A 24,860-nucleotide genomic window follows, 5' to 3' on the forward strand; every position below is an offset into this window, starting at 1 on the left:
CCACCTGGAGTGCTTTTCTTATCCAATCTACATCCAACATGATCCGCATCTGTAATGCTTGAAGACTGAATTCGTTCCATGCAGGATACCAGAGGCCTAGAGCTTTGCTTCTTTTTAAGTATTTGAGTATCTACTTTACTACGTTAAAATGCGATACTTTGGGATCGGCTTGGTATCTTGCGCATAACCCTATTGCTAAGACATTATCTGGTCTGCTTGCGGTGAGGTACATCAAGGAACCAATCATTCCTCTATAAGTTTTGTGATCTAATGATTCTCCGGAAGGATCAGCAGAAATCTTATATCCGACAGCCATAGGAATCTTGGCTGAGGAACAATTATCCAATGCATATTTCTTCAGCAGTTCAGAGGTATATTTATCTTGATGAATGAAAATCCCTTGAGGGACTTGTTTCACTTGGAGTCCTAGAAAGAAGTTAATCTCTCTATTCATGCTCATTTGTAACTTGTTGGTCACGAGCTTTGCAAATTCATCCACCATACCTTGATCTGTTGACCCAAATATGATATCATCCACATAAATTTGAATAAGGATAAGGTGATTTCCATTTTCCTTTCAAAATAATGTGGGATCAATCACACCTCTTTTGTATCCTGACATGACAATAAACCTAGAGAGAGTCTCATACCATCCCCTCGGTGCTTGTATAAGACCATATACTGATTTCTTAAGCTTGAAACAGTAATCTAGGAACTCTAGACTTTCAAAGCATGGATGTTGTTGCAAGTAAACCTCTTCTTTCAATTCACCATTCAGGAAGGCCGTTTTTACATCCATTTGATGTACTTTGATTTTTTTTGTGTGCCGCATACACTAAAAAGATGTGTATTGCTTCCATCTTGGCTACGGGGGCATACGTTTCATCATAATCAACACCTTCTAGTTGACTATACCCCTTGGCAACTAATATTGCCTTGTTTCGAACGACCACACCAGATTCATCGAGTTTGTTTTTGTACACCCATCTTGTTCCAACTATAGTGTGACCTTTTGGTTTTGGAACGAGTTTCCACACTTTGTTTATTTCAAATTCTGCTAACTCTTCTTGCATGGCAGTTATCCAGTCAGGCTGCAGAAGGGCTTCTTTCATGGATCGGGGCGCGACTGTAAACATAAAGGTTGCATAGTGGCAATGGTCCATAAGATCATGCGATGATCGAGTCACGTAAACGAGGTAATTGATGATTTGACCCGGAGGGTTTCTGTAAAGGTTGTAAGCCTGCAGATGGTCCATAAAGGTTGTAAGCCTGCAGATGGGTTTCTGATGATTTGACCCGGAGGATGTTCTTTTGTCCAGACACGTAAACGAGGTAATTGATGATCAACAATTATGGTGGAAGGAATGTCAACAACATCAGAGGGTTCTGCAGTGGGAGAAGGCAGTTCCCCCTCGACTTCTGAGTAGCCTGCAGAAGTGTCTTGGACCGAGACTGTAGGATTTAGATAAGAATGAGGTTCCCCATGGATTGCGGATGGGAGTCCCTCTGTAACCAAAGATGGTTCCCCTAGAATAAAGAATGCATGATAACCCTTGGATCAGTTCTTTTGTCGATATTTTTTTCTTCATCAGAGTCTGAGGAAGCATTTGATGGATTAGAGACTATACAAATAGAAACGGGAGTTATGTCTTCGATAACTGGAACCTCGATGGTTGATATTAGAACTAGAGACATGCTTTCCCCCTCAATTGGCAAGGTTGAAGATGTGTGACACAAGTCAGCATATATGGAGGGTCAAGAGACTTCTGCGTGTTGTTATTGAGCTTCTAGTGACACAAGAATTTTGTACAGTTGAGCAGTCTCTACGGGGTCGAAAAGGTCATCATAGTTAACTTCAAATAAGTTAAGAGGACCCGAAGAGGCTAGGATATCACTTTCTAGGATTGCTTTCATTTCTCTTGAAGGAGCAGTGTCGTGGACATAATAGTCATCGAATTTGACATCGAAACTTTCAACTATTAGTCGTGTGCGTCTGATAAGAGCTCTATATGCCAATTTGTTTTTTGAGTATCCCATAAATATGCCTTCATCTAAATTCGGTGCAAATTTGTTAAGGTGATACTTATTGTTGATCACAAAACATCTACACCCGAATACATGAAAGAATTGAACATTCAGTTTTTGATTGTTGAGGCCCTCATAAGGTGTTTTGTTGAGAAGCTTGCAGGCAATGCTTCTATTTTGAACAAAGCATGTCGTTGCTACTGCTTCGGCACAAAAGTAGACAGGAAGGTTTGCAAAGTTGAGCATGGATCTAGCTACTTCTACTAGAGTACGATTCCTTCTCTCTACTACTCCATTTTGTTGTGATGTATAGGGAGCAGAGATATTGTGACTGATGCCTTCGAAAACAAAGAAAATATCTAGGAGATGATTAGTGAACTCGATTCCATTGTCACTTCAGATTCTGTGAACTGGTAGCTTGATTTGGAGTTCAATTTCTTTGATGAAGTTTATCCGGACCTGCAGAGTTTCAGATTTGAGTCTGAGGAAGAAGACCCATTTGAAACAAGTAAAGTCATCAACAATAACCAGTATGTAATTCTTGTGATGGAGACTGGCTATGGTAGATGGACTACAAAGATCAATATGCAACAACTCTAGAGGTTCAGAAATTGATGAATCAATGACAAGTGGGTGACTTCCCTTTGATTGTTTTCCACACTCACAAGCAGGGCAGTGTGTTTCAATGTTGTACATCAGAATTGGGAGGCCTCAGACGAGTTCTTCCGTGACATGATTTTTGATGTACCGAATGTTTAGATGTGCTAGCATGCGATGCCCCAGCCAACTAACTTTGATTACGGCTTTGGACAGAAAACATTGTTGCGGTTTCCCAATGATCAACAAGACATCCAAAGGCTACATGGTCCCTTTGGATTTTGATTTGATCATACAGGTGCTTCTGGTTCTTATCATGATATAGTAGTATTTATTATCAAACTCAACCTAATGACCTGTTTTGCATACTTGGCCTATAATGATGAGATTATGCTTAAGGCCTTCTTTGTAAGCGACCTTTTGTATTGAGAAGTTCCTTGTTGTTAATACATCGTAACCTCAGATGATACCTTTTGCGTTGTTACCCAAGGTGACATGTCCTCCATTACAGATAGTCCTGAAATCCCGAAGGTATTCTAACCTTCCGGTCATGTGCAAGTAGCAGGCACTATCGATCAGCCACTCCTCTTCTTGTTCATGAATGCACAAAGCCTGAAAATTACACGGTTAGTTTGGGCACCTAACCAAGTTTGGTGCCCGAGGTTACAAGTGAATTCTTCCTAGATGCATGAACCGGGGTTGAGAGGACAGGTTTCATATCAACTTTTAGACCTAGACCTGGGTGTTTTGAGGTCTTTTGAGAATTACGAGGTTTCTGAAAGTTGCGAGGTTTCGGAGGATTACGAAGTTGGACTTGATTTGGTCTTTTATAATGATACAATCCAAAGGTAAGATTTTTCTCATTTTGCCAGACACTGTACTTGGTCAGTGGTCCAAAGGGTGTGGTGTGAGGCTTGTGACCAGTCCATGAGTGAGATTTGACTGAGTTGCCCTTGGGATTTGAAAAAGTTTGGGCATTGGACTTCCTCCTAGGTTTTGATCTTTTGTTGAATTAATGTGACTTTAAGAGTGTAGGAGTTGGCACAATTCCTTTCTATTTTAGGTCATCTGAGGAATAGATTTGAAAACGATATATGTGAAAAGACTTGACACTCTTTTGGGACTTTTCAGAAGGTTTTGAAAAAACTTTTCGAACAGTAAAATCCTTTTTGTCTGTTTTCTCGATTGGAGTCTTTTTTGAAATCTGATTTGAGATGATATGTTTTTCAGTACCCTTTTTTTGAAATTTTTGTTTTGGTTTTTGAAAGAGTTTCTCGCTTTTTCTTACGAGATTTGAGTTCCTCTTTGAAAACCTGTTTCACTTGAGTTTTTGGGGAACCGCAGTCAGTGAGGTTTAACTGCAGTTTCCTGGAAAATTTTGACTCCTTTTGAAAACGTGGGTTTAAGTCACTTGAAGTAGAGGATACAGGACTCAGAGAGCAGTGACCATATTCAAAATTTTCTATGGGCAATTCATGAAGAATTGGCTGGATGGTCACAGTGCTTTTGACTTCGGTCTGAGGTAAAGAGGATTGAACAATCTCAAAGTAAGTCCAAACGTGTGGTGTGAGGGGATGATAAAATCCAAAGGTAAGATTTTTCTCATTTAGCCAGACACTGTACTTGGTCAGCGGTCCAAAGGGTGTGGTTTGAGGCTTGTGACCAGTCCGTGAATGAGATTTGACTGAGTTGCCGTTGGGATTTGAAAAAGTTTGGGCATTGGACTTCCTCCTAGGTTTTGATCTTTTGTCAAATTAACGTGACTTTAAGAGTGTAGGAGTTGGCAAAATTCCTTTCTATTTTGGGTCATCTGAGGAATAGATTTGAAAACAATATATGTGAAAAGACTTGACACTCTTTTGGGACTTTTCAGGACCCTTTTTTGTTTGTTTTCTCGATTGGAGTGTTTTTTGAAATCTGATTTGAGATGATATGTTTTTCAGGACCCTTTTTTTGAAAATTTTGTTTTGGTTTTTGAAAGATTTTCTCGCTTTTTCTTACGAGATTTGAGTTCCTCTTTGAAAACCTGTTTCACTTGAGTTTTTGGGGAACCGCAGTCAATGAGGTTTAACTGCGGTTTCCTGGAAAATTTTGACTCCTTTTGAAAACGTGGGTTTAAGTCACTTGAACTAGAGGATACAAGACTCTGAGAGCAGTGACCATATTCAAAATTTTCTATGGGTAATTCATACTTCGGTCTGAGGTAAAGAGGATTGAACAACCTCAAAGTAAGTTAGTTATAGTTCCTTAGTGGGCCATTTTATGGATGGCAACTGCTGCTCGATATTGTAGTTTGAGGAACTACGGTGTGATAGAACAGTTGGACAGTTCATAGGGACTTCCACAATGATTTCCTCATCGATAACGGATGAATCCTGAAAGTTAGGATTAATTGTGCCAATGATAGGTATTTGATCACCTGGGTGATCCGATGTTTCAGGAAGAATCTCCTTGGTGACACAATTATTACTCAGATTGTGAAGTTTACCGAAGTGAACTCTAATGTCATCGGGAAATGTTTTGTCATTTACTGGGAAGTGAAACTCTCAGTCCGGAGGGACATAGGGACGGTTTTTGTTAAACCGGTGTGATGAGTCCTTTTCGGTGGAGTACCCACTAGACCAACCCCAATTGTACGTATTGTGTATGGCTCCATTATTAACAAGATTTTCAATGGCTTCACTTTCAGTAAACAATTTTTTGATTAACAAATTCAAACGTACAATTTCTTTTTGTCCTAGATCCCTCTGATCTAAAGTTATTCCTAATTGGGTTTCACATAACATTCTTGCATCCTTTTCTGAAACTAAGTCTCTTTCTAACATGGCCACTTTGAGTCTTTGTCTTCTAGATGTCCTCTTACATGGAACATTTCCCGGGATGCTATGTTCTTCTCATCTAGGGCCTCTTATAGTCTGAAAGGACGACAGAACAAGTGTCATTAAGTTTGTCCAGAAATGGTTGACAATCATGCATGTTATAATGAAGAGTTTGAATTATAAGTTTTACCTTTTCAACTATGCTCAGATTTTCGTCTTTGGCCCTGAAGCAGTAGTTTTTTTCCAGTTTTGTTGAACCATCTTCATCAGCAGTTGCCAGCATGCAAATTTTACCCTTTCCCTTGATGTTGATGTCTTCATCCTCATCACCTAACGACCATACTTGATGATCTCTTTTCACTTGGGCCACATATGCCCTTCCCTTCTCCTTTTAATCCATCTCATGTGCCATTCGGAGATAAAAGGATTTGTCCTTCACAAAATTTGCTATACAGTCCTTAGCAAAAGGATTCTCTTAGTTGCACTTATGACAGATGATAACATCTTCTTTAACTTAGGTTGAGGGACAGGAGTCAGTTGGTTTAATAGGTTGTGGTATCTCCTTGGCTTGATGAGAGTTTAGAGGTTGCGGAGATTGGAGAGGGTGTTTTGGATATCGAGGGTGATTGTTTTGAGGGTTGAAGTTTCGGTTAAAGGGAGACTTAGTGAACTGTTGATTTTTGTGAACTGTTGACTAACAAGAGCAATAGCATTTTGGAATTCGTCTTTATCATCATACTCTATGTCAGCTTCGTATGACTTTAGTGGGTTTTCATAGGAGAGAGAGTAAAGTTGAGGAGTTATGTTTTGCGGAGTCTGTGCCATGAGAGCAAGTGGCCCTATGAAGTCAGCACAATCTTTGAGCATTGTTGATTCTTGTGCTTGGAGTTCTCCGTATAGTTTGAAAAGAGAGAGTGAGTGAATCTTCATGTCACCTTGGACTATCATTTTTGCGGTAGTCTAGTGTTTCTTCAAACCATTAAGAAACTGAAGATTGGTTTCATGGTTGTTACGAATAGTGCCAACATTTGATAACTTGGTAACAATGAGGTTGAATGTTTTAAAGAGTCCTCAAGGCTTTCACCCGCATGAGCTTTGAAGTTATTGAACTCGTTGAGTGCGGTGGTTAGCTTCTTATCTTAAGCCTGCTCAGAACCTTCATACAGATTCTTGAAAGCACCCAAAATATCTTTGGCCGATTTGAGTAGATGATGATGTCAAAGTTATCAGGAGCAACTCTGCAGGATATTTCATAAAAGGCAATTGCATCATTTTCCATTTTATCGAGATCATCCTTGGTGGGACAATTCATGGCAGGTTTCCCTCTTCTAAGTTTGGCTTGAGCACCATTGGCTTGAACTGGAGTAAGAATAGGGACATGAGGTCCTTCATCTACAGATCTCCAAACAACTCATCCAAGTCTTCTTAGATATCTCTCCATCCTTTTTGATTAGTGATGATACTCATTTGCCACCAGTATTGGAGCTCTATTCGAACCTCCAACATTGTTGGAAATGTTAAGAGATAATGCTTGTGCCATATTTCCTTGTTTTGTAAATTTTTTAAGACAAATGAGCTTTAGTGGTATAGAAGGTTTTTCAAAATCAGAGTTTTGTTCAAAAAGAAACCACTTTGGCTCTGATACCAATTATTGAGAGAAAAACTTTTGAGAAACATACTTGAACAAATGTAAGGAAATATAAATAACAACAAGTATTTATATCAAGTAAACACTGAGCTGATTCTTCACAAAGATTGCATTCAAACCAAGCTTGTAAGTGTGATCAACTTAAAGTGATTAAGTCAAGAATGACTTGCTCTGAAGGAGAGATTACGATATTAAGGTAAGAATTTAAGTTTTGTAAGATCTTTGAGAATAAGAGAGTAATGAGAGCAGTAAGATGAGATGTATGAGTTAAGAAAGATGTATGTGATAAGAGATGTATTTTTCATTAGAGACGGAAGACTCTATTTATAGGGTTTCGAGAACATTACAAAGACTATAATTCAAAGGAAGTGTCCATGCAAGGTACACTGGACAATACATTGTAAAAGCATACGTTAAAAAACTAAGTCTTTGTTCCAGACAAGGTGGTTGCGGATGTCTTCATGTTGCAGTAGCAGAATCAGCATTGTGGTAGAGAGGAGGACTTCGGATTAAGGTTCAAGAGGGTCACTTTCTTGATTCAACAAACATATTACTACAACATAGAAACATCCTATACACCAGGATACATAAGCTAGTGGGTCGGCGTTGGTGCCTGCTACCCACAAGTACAGTGTGGAAAAACTCACCAGAATCGAAGAACCTTGAAAGACTGCGATATGCTCCCTTCTGTACTGCTTGCTCCCGAGAATCCACTAGCACCAGAAGCAGATAACATCTTAATCAATAGCCCCAAATCCTCAAGTTTGACTCAAGGTCAAACTTGGTCAATGGAGTCAACAAAAGTCAAAGTCCAAGGTTGGTTGAGTATGCCTGCGTACTCAAATTACATTCAACGTACCCAGGATGGTTTAGTACGCCCAACGTATGAAAATTACGCATAACATACTCGAGTTGGTTCCATTCTTTCCTTTAATCACTTAATCATTTATGGACTTTTCACCCAAACTCATATCTATCCTCAAAACATTGTCTTAAGTCATAAAGTTTCCACCTTTATGAGTTTCCACGGCTAGGGAAGGTCCAAAAGCTAAAACCATAACTTATTAATCCTTTAAGACATTAAAACTCTTGCACGGAAGGGAGAGAAGGACCATGATCACATTTTTTTATGGTTCCTAATAGCTCCATAATGGATAGAGTTTCTAATTTTATCCATTATAATGGTCCCAACAAACAAGATCTACTCTATAAATCTCAAAGGGACCCAAAAGTTCATCTTTTTCAACTTAATCCATTAAGTCCAAGTCTCCAACCTTCAGATCTGAATCAAAATGATGGTTAGCTGGATAAAGTTTCCAACTTTATCCATAACAAGGTCACAAACTTTAAATATCTAAACTGTATGCACTTAAAGTGACCAAAAGCTCTTAACACCGAAAACTAGCTAGATCTAACAATTGCATCGTCATGATTCAAGCTTTATACCTTTAGAAGAAAGATCAAGGTGAATAAGGTCTGGATCTACAAGCTCCAAAGCAACCAATTCTTCTCCAAGGTGCACCAAAAACACTCCAAAGCATTTAAAAACACCTTCTTTTTTCTCACAAGGCTCAATCTAGGGTTAGGGTTTCAAGAGAGGTTGTTGGAGAGGTGGAGGTTGAGAAAGGAATGCATTTAGGGGAGTTAAGGAGCTTAAATAGGGTTCAAACAATGAAAATAGGGTTTGGGCACTACTCATGTACGCACAGTGTACTAAGGATGCTATAGTACGCCCAACGTACACGGCTAACCCAAAACTCGCCCTAACTTTAAACGGTCATAACTTCTTCGTTCCAAGTCCGTTTTCTACATGCTTTATATCCACGAAAAGGTGTTGAAGAGCTCTACAATATTATCTAAATATCTTGGACTAAATATTTCATGAATAAAAATCCATATTTCATGTAAGAACCCGACCTATGACTTTTCCCATTCTACCCTTTAGCCAAAACATAATTCAAGTGTAAAATCTCTTAAATAACATTAGCTCTTTCCACAAGGACTAAAATTTGCCTCCTTGAGGCCCAAAGCGTTACAAAATCGACTTCTATCCCACGATCCAGAAAAGGCAGCAAACAGGATGTTACATTATGTTCTACTAAAATGCAGTTGATTACCTAACTCCATATGCAACATCCTCCAATACCTGGAGATGAAACGAACCGGTACGAAACCACTAAAATTGGCACCCTGTGCCAAACTACCACCTCTCACACGTAGATGTCAATTAACTTCTTAGTGGATATGCTCTTTGAAATTGGTATGAAATGCGCACTCTTGGTAGATCTACCAACAATGACCCATATATAATCTACTCCATGTTTCGTCCTTGGACGCTTTATGATGAAATCTATGGTAATCTCTTCCCACTTCCACATGGGAATGGGTAAGGGTTGAATCTTGCCGTAAGGACTCTGATGTTCGGCCTTGACTTTCCTGCAAGTCAGGCAACGCTCAAAAAACAAAGCTATTTCCCTTTTCATACTAGGCCACCAATAACTCAACCTCATATCCCCATACATCTTTGTGGCCCTCGGATGGATTGAAAACTTTGACTTATGTGCCTCCACCAGAACTGTCTGCCTTACCCCACCTGTTGTTGGAACCCTGAATTTACCACACTGGGTCAACAACACCTAGTTGTCTCTGATAGATAAGGAAATATGTCCCCTCATCTGCTTAGCCTTCCAATTCTCCTTTTTCAACCCCTCTCCCTGAGCTTTCTTAATGAAATCCAACAAAGGAAACGTGACAACCATCCTCAAGAAGATATCTTTGATAGAAGAACTCATGGCCTTATGGTTTAAAGCATGGGCCACCACATTAGCCTTCACAGGGAGATTCTAGATCTCACAATCATAATCCTTTACCACATCCATCCATCTCCGTTGTCGCATATTTGCATTCGGCTGGTCCATCAACTACCTCAAACTTTGTGGTCAATGTTGATAGTACACCAAACCCTATACATATTGTGCCTCAAAATATTGAAGGAAAAAACCACCGCCCCAACTCCAAATCATGCGTAGGATAATTTTCCTAATAAGGCTTTAGCTGCTTCAAAGCGTAAGCAATCATGTGACCCTTATGCATAAGGACAACTCCCAAACCCAAAATGGAGGCATCTCAATAAACCACAAAATCATCCAAATCCTTAGGAAGCGCGAGGATCAGGGCCTCGCACAATCTTTACCTCAGATTCTCAAAATCCAACAGCTTATCGGGTCTCCTATACCTCGCACAAATTCTCCGTATGCTGCTCCTTGGTCTTGGAGTAGACCAGATTATCAACAATAAATACAACCATTGACCGATCCAACATCGGCCTGAAATCCATGAATGTTGTTAGTGCATTAGTGAGCCCGAAGGGCATCACTACAAATTCATAATGAGCATAGCAAGTCCTGAAGGCTGTCTTATGCACATCCTCATCTCTAACCCATATCTGATGGTACCCCGATCGCAAATCAATTTTGGAAAACCAAGATGCCCCCTAAAGTTGATCAAACTAATCATCAATCCTCTGAAGTGGATAACAATTCTTCGTCGTTAACTTATTCAAATTCTGATAATCAAATCACATTTTGTGTGAACCGTCCTTCTTCCTCACAAATAGAATTAATGATCCTCATGAAGAACTTCTCGGATAAATAAAACCCTTGTCTAGTAGCTCTTGAAGCTGCATAGACAACTCCTGCATCTCAGGTGGCGCCAGGCGATACGGTGCGTTGGCTATCAGAGCCACACCAGGAACCAGATCAATTTGAAGCTTGACCTGCCTCTTGGGAGGAACTCCTGGAAAATCCTCAGGAAATACATCGGGAAACTCCCAAAAAATGGGTACCACAATCAACCCCGTCGAGCCCTCAACTCGAGTGTCTGCAACATAAGCTACGAACCCAGAACAACCCTGTTAAAGATATCCCCTGGACATAGTAGCTAAACAGAGAGCTGGTCCATGTGAGGCTCCCTCACTAGGAATAACCAGTTCTCCCCCACTTGGGGTCCGAACCCTCACTAACTTCTGCTCATACTCGATTATGGCCCTATTAGGTCCCAACCAATCTGTCTCAATAATAACCTTCGATCCTCGCAGAGGAATCGACAATAAATCAATAGAGTATCTCACACTATACAGATTCAAGACACACCCACGATGAACCCTTGAAGCACTCACGATGCGGTCATACGCAATCTCAACCTCCAGTGGAAAGTCCAAACTCCCGGGAGCATCACAAAACTTCTTGCTAAGTGCAAGAGATATAAAAGATCAGGTATACCTAAATCAAACAGAACATGAGCAGTCACACCATTGACCAAAAAGCTCCTTATACAAGATCAAAACAGTAATAAGTATATATAAAGGAAGCAATAAAAGATAGAGATAAGTCATATACCAGTAACCACATCCGGTGTTGCATGAGCCTTATCGGTGGTCAGTTGAAATGCACTGCTCTTCACCATAGGAGCCTCCGTCTGGCCCTGGCGGACATCAGTAATCCTCAAGGTGGCTGGCACAAACGTCGCCACTGCTCTCCCTGAAAATATTGGAAAATTGGCCTTTTTAGGACCGGTCTGATTACAATGAAAGCGAATGAGAGCACTCTCAGAGCAATCCCTACTCATGTGGCACGACTGGCCATAACTATGACAACCTGAACCTGCCACTTGGCATGCCCCACTGTGCGGCTTTCTGCACTTGCTGCAATGGCCCTAGCCCATTGGAAGTCTTGGGCCTCTTACCGTCACCCACAACTGTCACCCTGCTTTGGCTTCCACTTCGTCTGAAGCTGCAACTCAATCTCCCACTCACGGGCCTTCTCGATCATGTCATTCATGGTCTTGCACCCCGAAAAGCTCATGAACAATCTGATATCCTATCAACATGTCATGGTAGCTCATCTTGCTCATCTCCTCATCTGTAGCATACTGCAGGACCAACAAAACCCTCTCCCTGAGTTTAACGGTGATCTCTGCCACAGTCTCAGTAGTATGGTGAAGGTCCTAGAACTCCCTCACCATCTATTTCACCTCAATAGTTGATGCAAACTACCTTTCAAACCATTAAACATAATCCTTCTAGGTCATGACTGCCACTGCCGCTGACCCTACAACTCAGCTAACCTATTCCCACTAGTCTCATGCTCGGTCCCTCAGTAGGTAGGATGCAAATCCCATCTTTTCCCCCATCTGGGTAGAAACTCATCCGTTGAGTACTCTCCATGTCAGTGATTCAGCGTCGGCTAGTAATAAGGTCCTTAGCCCTAAAGAACTTAGGAGTTCCACAGGCCTTAAACTACCAGAATGAGGGGGCTCGAGCTCCTATTTGACCCGCAACAATCCCAGCTCGAAAAGTCCTGAGCATTTTGTCCATCCACTTTTTAATCCCCTACTTGATGGTATTTAACAACAAAGGAGTAGCATCCAAGATGCCGTGAGTAACCTCTGCCTAAATGAACCCGCACAGCCGCCATCAAACGGTTACATGCCTGAGTCATAACCTGAACCTGAACCAAGGCAAGAACCTCCTTGAGTAATCCTCACAATCCTTAAACTAAAACACAACATATAAATAATCAGCATATAAATCAAGGGGGTTTTCACTACAAAGGCCTTCTTAGAGTTCCCAGGCCCGTCGTGGTCTCAAATATAGTTTATATGCTTCCAGTAGTACAGGCCCAATACTACCTTCCATGATTCCATTAAGTCACCACTAACCATATAACAATCCCATGCTAAAAAGCATACATATCCTAGACTTTCCTAGGAAATCTCAACTCTCACCGCTCGTAATACCAAGAACCTCATTCAACACCATTGGTTTCTTTATGCATGCAAGTTATACACAAAATAGGATTACATAGTGAAAGTCCATAATATTGTGGTTTGAACTAGGCATTAATTTTGTATAGTTCTTGTTAGGGTGGCAGTGTATGTAAGGCAGTGTAGTGATTTAGACTTGATGTATGTGTACAGCCTCACTCGTGTGGGCGGCCGCACACAGTGTGTGCGGCCGCACACACGTGTATGGCTGCACACTTGTGTGCTGGTGAGGGTACTATTTATAGGGACCGATTTGTGTCAGATTGTACTAGTTGATGAACAGTGCAGTGTGTGTACTTCTCAAGGTGTACTTCACATTTATGATATAGATGTGTGCATGCTTGATGTTATCTCTTTTCGACTCCTTCTACACTTCATTTTGATTGTTATTTGCTTCATTCATTACTGAATTGGATCCATAATTTAGGGACTAACAATTGGTATCAGAGCCAATTTGGTATCAATTGAAGTATTTTAGAGTGTGTGGTTGAAATATTTCACTGTTTTTGAAGTGCATTTGATCAAAGAACTGCTGTTTGATTCCTGTTTTCAATAGTTTGAAATCAAGTTTCATAAAAAAATCTGTGAAAATCGTGTGTACAGGTAGCATTTTAAGTGTGTGTGGTTCACTGTTTGATGGTGTGCTGCTAATTGTGTGTGGTTGAGTGTGCTACTAAGTATGTGCGGCTGAGTGTGCTGCTAGGTGTGTACGGTTGAGTGTGCTGTTAAGTGTGTGCGGTTGCATTTAAGAATTGTGTGTGCTGTTAAGTGTGTGCGGTTGCATTTAAGAATTGTGTGTGTTGTTAAGTGTGTGCGGTTGTGTTTGCTGTTAAGGATTGTGTGTTGGTAAGTGTGTATGGTTACAACTCGTGTGTTGTTGAGTGTGCTGCTTAGTGTGCGGTTGAAGTTGCGTGTGCAGTTATACTTTGTGTGTGCTGTAAGAATCACTTAAGCTTGTCAAAATGGAATCTCAAAGCATGATTGCTCATCAAGATTTGGATGCAATTATGGGAACCACTACTCGAATTCCTAGATTGTTGTCAGCTGAAGGATTTCCTGAATGGAAATATCAAATTGAAAAGTATATCAAGATGAAAGATTTCAAAATTTGGAGAAGTATTTTCAGAGGTCCGATTCGGATTACATCTACTCTAGAAGATGGCACTGTAATTGACAAACAAGTTGAAAACTACACTGATGATGACTTTGAAAGAGCTGAGGAACAAGAAAAGGCACTCGCTACAATCACCATGGCATTGTCTCCTGAGATTGCTCAAGGATTTCGTGAATACACATCAGCAAAGGCATTGTGGGAAGCGCTCATAGAAGTCTACGAAGGAAATGAAGACATGAAGCAAAGCCGACAAGACATGCTCCGACAAAAATTCAACATGTTCAACTACGTTTTGGGAGAAACACTAGAAAATCAACTACAAAGGTTTATCACACTAACCACTTAAATGAGCTCCGCAGGTGTGATGGTTACAAGGTCCAATATCAACAAAAAGCTGCTAAATTCCCTTCCAAAATCCTGGGACATGAATGTCTCAATGATTAAAAAGACAAAAGACCTAAACCGATTGAGCTTAGCCGAAACAGTGGCAATCATCAAAGTTGCGATCTTGATGGTAAACAAAGAGAAATCAACCATCTCAACTCGTACTCTACAGCTAATCTTGGAATTCAAAACAACAACACCGCTTTCTCAAGCTTTACCACTCATCAAAATTCTCAAGTTCATGTTCCTCAAGTTCAATCTCATGCAGCCCATCAAACCATCCCATACAAAATACCTCAAATGCAACAAAATCAAGTCCTTCAATCTCAAAACATATCTCAAGTTGGTTCTAGTATTGGTTCTTCCACAGCTGTTTTAGTTCAAACTCACTGAATTGGTTCTCAAAGTTCATCTGCAAGTGAAAAGGAGGAAAATATGGCTCTCGCTACTGGGTTAGTGAACTGCTACAATGCCTTTGTGGCTAGAGAGCTCTCTCCCCAACTCTCATTCGTTGATCTCGACCAAATCCATCCAGAGGATGTGGAAGAGATGGACATTACTTGGAAAATGGGAATGGCAGCATTTAGGGCTAAACAATTCTCCAAGAAAACTGGGAAGAACTACTGGGGTGTAAATTCTGACAAGAAAATGGGATCCAGTAAAGGAAAGTTACGCTATTACATTTGTCATGAACCTGGACACTTTGCAAGGGAATGTCCAAAACCCGATCGACGAGAGAACTCGGAAAGAGCCATGGTGCCAGTGACTTATGTCCACAGCAACAACAAAGGATCATCTTCAAACAATCAGTCTGCAAAGTTGCCAATGGTGACCCAATCTTTTAGTTGGGAAGATCAAATTCAGGACCTAAACATTTTGGGACCTGAAAAGGCACATCTTGCTCAAATCAAGGATGAAGATGAAGAAGAAATGGAAGCAGATCCAGAAGAGGAGATGATGAATCTTCAGTTTGCATTCATGGTGCAAACCACTCCAGAACCAGTCAAAACTGAGGGACAGTTGCAGAGGAATGTCGTCAGACCCTGGTATGTCGACAGAGGCTGCTCCCGACACATGACTGGAGACATGTCCCAACTGCATGACATTCAAACTTTTAATGGAGGATATGTTTCCTTTGCGGGTGGAGAAGGCAGAAAAATTACTCAAAAAGGAACTGTTTCAAATGGAGTGCTGAGTTTTGAGAATGTTAACTTTGCTCCTGAACTAAAGCATAGTTTGCTGAGCATATCCCAGATCCGCGACAAGGGTTACTCCACTCATTTCACAGATAAGGAGTGTCTGATTTTAAATCCAGGCGTTGTCATTCCTGAAGATTGGATTCTTGTAAAATCTAAGGGGGGTGGGAATGCCTACATTATAGACATGAACATCAATATCCCTGACGAAGTCACTTGCCTTTTCTCCAAAGCTTCTGAATAAAATGCGATGTTGTGGCATCTTCATCTCGGTCACGCTAATGCAAAGAACCAGAATCGGCTAGCAAAGAACGAACTGGTCCGAGGATTACTTGTCAGAGACTTCATTACATTTGAAAAATGTGTTTCCTGCGCTCAAGGAAAGCATCATCGGAAACCACACTTTCCAAAGCAGATCAACTCCATAAGTCAAGTGATCGAGTTGTTACATATGGATTTATTTGGTCCGGTTAATGTTCTCAGCATTAATCGCAACTCATACTGCCTCGTTGTGATAGATGATTACTCTCGGTTCACTTGAGTTTTCTTTATGTCCAACAAAGCTGGGATCGCTGACCTCATCAAAAGATTCATTGTGATGATCAAAAATCAGACCAACAATCGAGTGAAAGCGCTGCGCACTTATAATGGAACAGAGTTCAAGAATGCTGTTCTTGACCATTTTTGCGCTGAGAAAGGGATTGTGCGTCAGTTCAGTTCAGTTCGAACACCTCAACAAAACGCGATTGTCGAACGCAGGAATCGAACTCTAAAAGATGCCACAAGAACGATGCTCTATGACTCCAAGCTTCCTGTGTTCTTCTGGGCAGAGGCGATTAACACCGTGTGCTACGTTCAGAATCGCGTGCTGATCAACAAAGACAGAATGAAGATACCGTACGAAATTATGTACGGACACAATCCATCTGTCAGCCATTTCCGAGTATTTGGTTGTCCTTGCACCCTTCTTCACTTGGAATACAACCCCAAATTAATGCAAAAGCCGATGACTGTTAATTTGTTGGATATGCTGCTCGAACTGCTTACAAGGTTTACAACAAGACGACAAAACAGATTGTAGAATCTTTCGATGTCCGTTGGCTCGAAGCAAATGAGACAGATGCAAGAGTGGGTCCCGATTGGCTATTTGACTACACATCTCTTTTCAAATAATTAAATGTGTCCTCAGATAATCAAGCATGATCTACGACAAATTCGAAGATCATTATTGAAGATGAAGAAGACGAAGTTGTCTACCGACCACCACTGGTTTCTTCTGATCCTCCAATGGTTTCCTCTGTTCACACTGAATCTTCTAAGTCTTCTCCTCAATGACCTTCTCTTGATGCTGCTACTACTCCTCTAACTCCGGTGGAAAGAGAGTTCATGAACCATGAGACTTCCGTTGTAACTTCAAATATGATGGAACTTCTATTTCCAGAAAGTATTGCTGAAGAGTTTGTAGCAGATCCTCCGAACGAACCTTGTTCATCTAGTGTGGATCACACAGCAAATGATGGAGTGGTTAACATTCATACTCTTCCAGTCTCTATCAATGATATTAGCTACGAGATCCCTGCACGCATTCGCGACCATCCAATAGAGAACGTCATTGGCTAGCTGGGCGACGGTGTTCAAACGCGAAGTCAGAGTGGAGATGTTAATACGTGTCTCTATTCTTCCTTTATATCTCAGATTGAGCCAAAAAATGTCGAAATGGCTCTGAATGAGCCTAAATGGGTTGACGCCATGCATGATGAACTTAATTAATTCGAGAAGCTCGGGGTTTGGAAGTTGGTGGAAGTGCCAAAAGGAAATAAATCTCTTAAACCCGATGGGTCTTTCGGATTAAACAAGACGACTCGGGTGTAATTGTGTGTAACAAGGAGAGATTAGTGGTTCGCGGGTTTTGGCAAGTTGAGGGTCTTGATTATACGGAAGTTTATGCTCCGGTCGCTCATTTGGAAGCCATCCGTATCTTCCTTGCAAATGCTTCCTATATGAACTTCACCGTATACCAAATGGATGTAAAGACGGCTTTCTTGTACGACAAGGTCAAGGAGGAGATTTACGTTGACCAACCCCCCGGTTTCGTTAACTCAAAACTTCCCAACCATGTTTACAAGTTAGACAAAGCTCTATATGGGCTGCATCAAGCTCCTAGAGCTTGGTATGCTACCCTAACTCAGCATTTGCTCAACCACAGCTATTCCCAAGGCACCATTGATCAAACCTTCTTTATCAAACATGTCGGTACAGATCAAATTCTTGTTCAAATCTATGTGGATGACATTATTTTCGGATCGACAAGACAACAGCTTTGCAAAGAGTTCGGAGCAGTGATGAAGAAGCAGTTTGAGATGAGTTCGCTTGAGGAAATGACCACCTTTCTGGGGATTCAGGTCCAACAATCTTCAACCGGAATCCTTATTCACCATGCAAAGTATATGGATGATGTGCTGGAGAAGTTCTGGTTCCGAGACGCGAAACCTGCTCTTACACCCATGGCGGAAAGACCTCTACTAACCCTTGATATTGAAGGTGAATCCGTAGATCAGACGCATAATCGATCAATGATCGGATCACTCATGTATCTGACTGCCAGTCGCCCAAACCTAATGTTTTGCAGTCTGTCCATGTGCTCGCTACCAGGCTAATCCTAAACTCTCTCATTTACTTGATGTTAAACAAATTTTTCGGTACCTCAAAGGTTGCCCAAAACTGGGTCTTTGGTATTCGAAAAATCAAGAATTTGACCTTTATGCTTTTGCGGACAGCAACTATGGCGGATGTGAGCTTGATAGAAAATCGACTTCAGGAGGATGCCAATTTCTGGGCGATAGATTGGTTTCATGGCAGTGCAAGAAGCAGCATACCGTTTCCACCTCAACAACAGAAGCGGAGTATGTCGCTGCATCTACATGTTGTTCTCAAGTCATCTGGATCCAACATCAGCTGTTGGATTACGGTTTGAATTTTCAAGAAACCTCTCTTTTCTGTGATAATGAGGCTGCGATCCAAATTGCCAAAAACCCAGTCCAGCACTCAAAAACCAAGCACATCGACATCAAAATTCATTTTATCAGAAAATGTTATGAGCGTTCGCTCATTCGGCTAGAACAAGTTTGCTCTCATAATAATGTAGCGGATCTGCTCACCAAGCCGTTTAACAAAGCTCGATTCGATGTGTTGGTTAATTTTCTGAAAATTTTCCGTTTTGAGGATTAATTTTTTTAGTGTTTAGTTTAGGATAAACTTGCGCATTGTTTTTTCTTTTATTATTTTATGCATAAATTTAGGGGGAGAAAAAATCAAAATCTAAAAACATTAAAAATTAGAAAATCCAAAAACATCAGAAAATTAGAAAATCCAAAAACATCAAAAAATTAGAAAATCCAAAAACATTAGAAAAAAAATATATCTGCATTTTATGATATGATTTGGGAAGTGATATCAAAAGGTGATAACAGGCAATCTGAGTCTGTGTAAAGTACCAAAGCTGAATTGTCTAGGCTTTGTGTTCGATGCGATGGTAGGCACGAAGAATTTAACAGGACTTGACTAGGTGCAGATGAACTTAGGAAATCTATAGACTTGACAAATTTTGACCTAGTTAGATCCGTTTAGCCTGAAAATACGACGTTTGGATAGGTTGAGCAGGGAGATATATATGGGAATCTACTCGTCACATTAAATGAACCCGTATCTGGAGCCGTGGTTTAACTTTTCATCGATGTGCGGATTCTGTCCTTAATTCCGGTATTGATGGGGCGACTAGTAAATTTCGATGAATTAGGTATGTAGAAAATTATTCTCTTTCTTTCTTACTGTTAGTCATATGTTGCCTCCTCTACGTGATTGGAAGAGATCCGACCTAGACTGCAGCATATGCAAATCTATTTCTTTGCATATTATATCTATGAAGTTCTTCTTATCTGTTAGCCATATGTTGTCTCCTTTGCGTGATTAACAATCTGACCTGGTACACAGATTATGCAACCTTCTACTTCTCAATCCCTCTAAAACTATAAGTGATAACAATCTGAATCTATCTTCTCTCCTAATGATTGTTTGCTCACCCGATGTAAGGAGTACTCTGGAAGTCTTTGATTACTAGGGCATATCAGGAAGCGGGAAACATGTTCCAGTACAATTAAAATTGAACACTCAAAGATTGTGTATAGATCTCGCTGCTCAATTTAGGTGGACAACAATATCCTTGGTTGTCGTCAGATAGATGGTCCTTAGAAATTTTATCTAGTAACTTAGGGTCAATCTGTCTTGTCACTTATAGCATGTCCAAATTTGTCACAAGATTTTTCGTGTTTAAGTGGACTACAATACCGGCGATTAACCGGATATATTCATGAAGGAGAAGGAACTGATAAATGAACAACGATTGTCTAACAACTTTGATCCCTCATCTCAAAAGGCTAAAACAATTTATAGGATTAAAATTAAAATTTAATTTTCGTCGTTAATAGTATTTCCATTTTACTTTATTTTAGTCTATTCTATTTTTATTTTTATTTTTATTTTTATTTTTATCTTAGTTGTAAGTTACTTTTAGTTATATTTTTAAAATTCTTAGGAATAATAAATTTTAGTCCTTTAATCCTCAAAATGGTTTGTTTTTTAAAAATGCTTGAGTATGGGTATCGGTTTTTAATTATTAAAAGGTTGAGGGGGAGAAAATGAAAATTTGTTGAGTATATAAAGAGTGTGTGCGGAGAGACTTTTACCGGCACTGTTTCCATCTTTTTCTCTCAACCGCAAACACAGCTCTCTCTCTATCTCTCTATAAAACTTTGAATATTCCATCATTTTTCTTGAAATCAAAGCACTTTTTTGGTAATTCTCATGAACATGACTCTCATAACGAAGTTTTTATGAAAATGGATCATCGTTTGCTATTTAATCGAAGTAAATAACGTTTTGTCTGCAAATGCGACCGCACACGGTGTGTGCGGCCGCACATAGGCGTGCGTGGCTGAACCGTGTGCGGCTACACAGAATTGTGTACGGCTGAGCGTGTGCAGTTGAGTGTGTGCGGCTGTGTGCACTTTCATGAGCGGCTGCACCATCTCTGTCATAATCAAAGTTATTTTTTCCCTAATAATTGCTTGTTTCTTTTCAGGTTAATATGGGTGATGTGGAATTTGCTGAGGTTCATAACTCTGCCATTTTTCTTGAAGACCCTCCTGCAGCGCACAATGAATTAAAGTTCATTGTTGATGGTTTGAAGAAGTCTTGCCTGGTCCATGGATTAACAACATGCCCTGCAATTTACCAGAATCTGATCAAGGACTTCTGGAGAAGCACTGTTGTAAAGAAGGATAACAAGGGTGAAAAGTTCATTGAAGCGACAATTGAAGTTAAGAAAGTTCAAGTATCAGAGGGTATCATTCGGGAATCTCTCCAAATAGATGACAGATCTGAATACTCTATGGAGATTAACATTCATCAAACCCAGGATAATTTAGACCACATGGGGTACGAGGGAACATTTCCCTCTACTATCAAGAAATTGCTTCCTCCTTGTTGGAAATATCTGGCTCACGTGTTTGTGAGCTGTATTTCTGGCAGGAGATCCGGTGCAAATGAAATCTCCTTGGCTAACATTGGTGCAATCACAGCCTTGGCTGCAGGAATTGAGTTCAACTTCTCGAAGTTTATAATGAATGAGCTGGTTCTAAATCTTGAGGGGAGCAAGAGAGATAAATTTTTGATGTACCCAAGATTTCTGCAAATCATCTTCAATGTTAAGCATCCCGAGTTGCGAAGACGAAACGAAACCTTGGATCTCAAATGCGTTGGTCGAAGTGCTTTCGGGCTAATGAAACAGAAGACAGGTGGGAAATTCGTTTTTGAAGGAAAGTTCCCTTTGAAAAAATTCGGAATTTTTGAAGAGAGTGGTCGATCAAAATCAGAGGATCAATCCATCCCTATGGAATCTGAAGACATTATACATTCAACCTCTGAGCCAGAAATTGAGGAGGTTCATGATTCTCCTTCAGTCACAGTGGCTGAGGAAGATGATTATAAAGAAGAAGATGAAACACTATCTGCTCAAGAGGAAGATGATGATGATCTTTATGGTGATGTAGAGTTTTTGAAGGAAATTGACTTTACAGGGTTTAGTGATGACATCCCGACAAATATTGAATTTGACCTTAATGATGAAGAATTTGGTCCTCTTCCAGGATTCCCAAACAGCTGCCTTAATAAAGTCAATGAAGTTGCCTCTTCGACAACCAAGACTAGGGAAGAAGGAAATGCTCTCAAAATTCTGCTCTCCACGTCCAAGCCCACGGAGGTTGCGTCAAGTCAAGGAGATGTGATCTCAGAGATTCCTCCATTTGTGTCAACTATCTCAACATCTGCTCTAATTGTTACTGATTCAACTCAGCCCCAGACCTCTCAGTCTCCTATGGAAACAAGTCATTCATTTGCGAGTCTGGAGGTACCTATTGTGAGTAGTGCACCTCAAGTTTTCTCTACGGTCACTGCTACTACTGCTTAAACTCCACCAACACAACCTGATGAAGGCCCGAGAACCATGTTTGAAACAGGCGGCTTATCATCCATCCCATAATATTCTCCCATTAGACCTCAATGGATGAAGCTTCAATTAGATTGGTGAAACACCTGGCTCAACACAGCCCAACCTCTTCTCGTGGCAAAGGAATATCATTTAGAGAGGAGCGCACAGGTGATGATAAATCTTCTTCGTCTGAACTTTGAGAAGAAGTTGGAGTTCTCCGACAAGAACTCATTGAGAAGACCATTCAGATGGATCAAATCACTTCTTACATTGAAGATCTCAGAGCAAAGGATGAGGAGAAGACAAAACAGATTAAAGATCTACTGACAAGTCTTGGTTCAGTGACAGCTAGCTACTTCGATCTCAAGAACGTTTTGTATGACGCATTTGGAGACAAAGTCAAGGCCCTTTTCCAACAGCCACATGGAATCGATGATCCTCCCACAACCCACTCACAGTCTGTTTCTGACGACCTTCCTGTCAATCCACCTGTTCCTAGAACAACCACTATTCTCAATAGATTTGAAAAGGAGCCAGAAGGAAGCAGAGTCCGAATAACGATCAAACAGGGAAAAAGAACCGTAACAGCCAAAAAGAGCGAAGGTTTACTATTCATGAAAAACTTGAATGAGAATCGCAAGGCAAAAGACCATGTTCTGACTGTGACTGATCTAAAGAAAGGAAAATTTGGTGACGAGTTCGGAGATAGATCAAGAATCCGAATGTGGGCCTTTGATCCTGAAACAAATATGTGGATTGTGAAAAGAAACTTAGGCAATCCTGAGTATTACAAGACCACCCATGATTTTAACTCTTGGACCAAAGTTGATCTAGCTGAATTATCCAGAGCCCCACTCCACAATCCCGCGGAAGATCTGTGACATCCCCAAAATCACGGCCAGAAAAGACCGGTTTGTTTATGCTTTGTTTAAAAATCAGAGTTACATTTTTAAATGAAAGTGTTGCGGCATTTGTCCCAAAACAAAAATATGATAAAGATTTATCAAAAGCATTTCCATAGAAATGTATTTCATTAAAAGACTCGGGATGTCATGTTCGTACAGATCAAAAGCATAAACAGTACAATATAAGCCTTACTACATTATTTCATATCTACAGGCCTATATCCGTAATCCCTCGTCCAAAACATCACACCTATGCTCATGCGCCACTACCTGTAATACAAGAAACTGAGTGGGTCAGGCTTGGGAGCCTGGTGAGCACATAGGGTTTTCAACCCACAATAAATAAGTTTATTAATTTCATCGATCAACAATAACCCGATTACCCGTTCCCGTTATCCTCACTTTACGTCCCTAAACACCTATCATAAGGGACCTAGCCTAAGGATCATCATCGGGACGGACACTACTGCTAAGGGGATTCCTTGGCAATAAATGTCCTAAAGGCAACCATGTGGGGGATGGAGTACACCGGTGAACACATCGTTCACAAACACCTACAGGTTGCGAGCCTGCTAGTGTTCCACTGGACTGTCTAGAAGAGTCCGTGGTCGTCATCCATACTCCGCTAGATGACAGAATCAACAACATCAACATTGAGGCCTCTCATCATTTTATCACACATCACCTATTGCATCTACCCATGTTTTACCCCAACATTTTCGTAGATATAATATACATATACAGTTTAAATCATTGAAAACATGTATAACAACGTTCATCTAGCATAGATAGCAAGTATTCAAATAATATGCACACATAGCACGTAATTTATATAAAATACTTCATATCTATGTGTAAGTTGAAAGTAACTATGCACTCACCTGGTAAGGTGGTGACTCGGCACTCGGACAGCTCTTCGTTACTTCTTAAAACAATTTTTCCTTGACCAAACCTTGTATTAATACCACTAGAGTTTAGTTTTAACGTTAATCGCGACTAATTAATAGTCTAGCTATTATTACTATTATATAAGCGTTAAATAGCACTCAATATAACTCATAATAATAGCCCAAATAATTATTTTAATGTCCTAATAATGTTACTATAATTAAATAAAAGCTATATTAAATATAGTATAGGCGTAACTCAATTACAATGGGTTTTTTATTAAAAACCGGACTTCGCTGGAGCAGCGTTTCCGAGCCGAAAGCTTTTCTTCTCGGAGCTGTCGGGCGCTCCGGGGCTTTCTTCTCGTGATAGGGAGGTTCCCTAGACTTGGGAGGGGTTTAGGGAGGCTAGAGAGAAGTTAGAGAGAGAAAGAGAGGCTTATGGTGTGAAGAAAATATGAGGAGTTCACCCTTGTATTTATAGGAGTTTTATAGTAAAGTAGTCTCTAAGCTTCGTCCGTAACTTTTGCATACGAGCTCCGTTTTTGTCTGTCTTTTTACCGTTGAGTTCCTATTAATGAGATCTTCAACTTTCATTTAGACCTCGTTAGCTAATTCTCATTCTATCTCGGATTTACAAAACTGTATCGAATTCGCCGCGCTCGAAAAGTAGAGACTAAGCTTCGTCCATAACTTTCGCATACGAGTTCCGTTTTTGTCTGTCTTTTTACCGTTGAGTTCCTATTAATGAGATCTTCAACTCTCATTTAGACCTCGTTGGCTAATTCTCATTCTATCTCGGATTTACAAAACTGTATCGAATTCGCCGCGCTCGAAAAGTAGGGACTAAGCTTCGTCCATAACTTTCGCATACGAGCTCTATTATCAACGTTCTTTATATCCACGCGTTGGTATTTA

The sequence above is a fragment of the Lactuca sativa genome, chromosome 7, assembly GCF_002870075.4.
Source record: "Lactuca sativa cultivar Salinas chromosome 7, Lsat_Salinas_v11, whole genome shotgun sequence".
Classification (NCBI taxonomy): Eukaryota; Viridiplantae; Streptophyta; class Magnoliopsida; order Asterales; family Asteraceae; genus Lactuca; species Lactuca sativa.